This window comes from Mustela putorius, unplaced genomic scaffold, assembly GCF_011764305.1.
Source record: "Mustela putorius furo isolate JIRA1106 unplaced genomic scaffold, ASM1176430v1.1 tig00003867_pilon_pilon_pilon, whole genome shotgun sequence".
In the NCBI taxonomy this organism is placed as follows: Eukaryota; Metazoa; Chordata; class Mammalia; order Carnivora; family Mustelidae; genus Mustela; species Mustela putorius.
The window spans coordinates 1,967,751-1,969,858 of record NW_025422019.1 but is presented as its reverse complement, the minus strand read 5'-3'; positions in this window follow the sequence as shown (position 1 = coordinate 1,969,858).

The following is a 2,108-nucleotide window of genomic DNA, read 5'->3' as shown; positions in this document are numbered from 1 at the left end:
TGCTATAAACATTCGGGTGCACGTGCCCCTTTGGATCACTACGTTTGTATCTTTAGGGTAAATGCCCAATAGTGCAATTGTTGGACAATCTGGAAGAAATCGATGCATTCCTAGAAACATATAAACTACCACAACTGAACCAGGAAGAAGTAGAAAGCCTGAAAGACCCATAACCAGTAAGGAGATTGAGACAGTCATTAAAAATCTCCAAACAAACAAAAGCCCAGGGCCAGACGGCTTCCCAGGGGAATTCTACCAAACATATAAAGAAGAAATAATTCCTATTCTCCTGAAACTGTTCCAAAAAATAGAAATGGAAGGAAAACTTCCAAACTCATTTCATGAGGCCAGCATCACCTTGATCCCAAAACCAGACAAGGATCCCATCAAAAAAGAGAGCTATAGACCAATATCCTTGATGAACACAGATGCGAAAATACTCAACAAAATACTAGCCAATAGGATTCAACAGTACATTAAAAGGATTATTCACCACGACCAAGTGGGATTTATTCCAGGGTTGCAAGGTTGGTTCAACATCCGCAAATCAGTCAATGTATTCCAACACATCAATAAAAGAAAGAACAAGAACCATATGATACTCTCAATAGATGCTGAAAAAGCATTTGACAAAGTACAGCATCCCTTCCTGATCAAAACTCTTCAAAGTGTAGGGATAGAGGGCACATACCTCAATATCATCAAAGCCATCTATGAAAAACCCACCGCAAATATCATTCTCAATGGAGAAAAACTGAAAGCTTTTCTGCTAAGGTCAGGAACACGGCAGGGATGTCCATTATCACCACTGCTATTCAACATAGTACTAGAAGTCCTAGCCTCAGCAATCAGACAACAAAAGGAAATTAAAGGCATCCAAATCGGCAAAGAAGAAGTCAAATTATCACTCTTCGCAGATGATATGATACTATATGTGGAAAACCCAAAAGACTCCACTCCAAAACTGCTAGAACTTATACAGGAATTCAGTAAAGTGTCAGGATATAAAATCAACGCACAGAAATCAGTTGCATTTCTCTACACCAACAGCAATACAGAAGAAAGAGAAATTAAGGAGTCAACACCATATTTAGAAAGGGAAGTTAAAATGTTCTTGGGTCTTGCATTTCTTGGGAAAATGACAATGACATTAATTAAACTTTGACTTTGATAAGTTAAATATACATATTAAATAACATTACATAAAAATGTATAAATTCTAAGCTGAAAGCAAAAAAATGGAATGAGAAAAAATATGCAACCAATTCAAAAGAAAGCAAGAAAAACACAGAAAAAATTAGGAAACACAAAGGAAGTTATTGGAAATCAATCTGATTCTATCAGAAATACAATAAATGTAAATTTGCTAAATTCTCCACTAAAAAAAAGATTGTCAAAATAGAAAAGGAAAACCACTATAAACAACACACAAGATAAAACAGTAAAAAAAAAAAAAGACATGAAAATATCTGATTCCCACAAAAGCTAATATAACAATTAAAAACTTGTATGCATGTAAAAATAGTCTCTAAATATATAAGGCAAAAGTTGATGGAACTACAAGAAGACAGACAAATTCAGCATTATTTTAGCAGATATTGACACAACCGTCTTAGGAATAGCTTAATCAAGCAAAATATAAAAACAAAAAAGCAAAGACATAAAAGATTTGAAAAACACATAAATCTTGATACAACAGAGCTAGACAGATAATAGATAGATGATAGATAGATAGATAGATAGATAGATAGACAATTAATATTCATAGCATTCAACAGTTAAGAAATACACATTCTATTCAAGTGTATGTAGAATATTTATGAAGTTATCCACATATTAAGACCAAAACAAAAAAATAAATGCCTCAAATACTTGTAAAGGGCTGGTATCATGGTATCTTCAAACCAGATTTTCTGACTATCATGTAATTAAGTTAGAAATGAATAACAAATGAATCATTGAACACTACATAAAAAAACTAATGGTGTATTTTATCTCGGCTAACTGAATATGATAAAAAATTTTTAAAAAGAAAGTAAAAACAAAGATATTACTGTATGTACATTCAATGACATATTTCTGAATAGCACAAGTCAAAGAAGAAATCA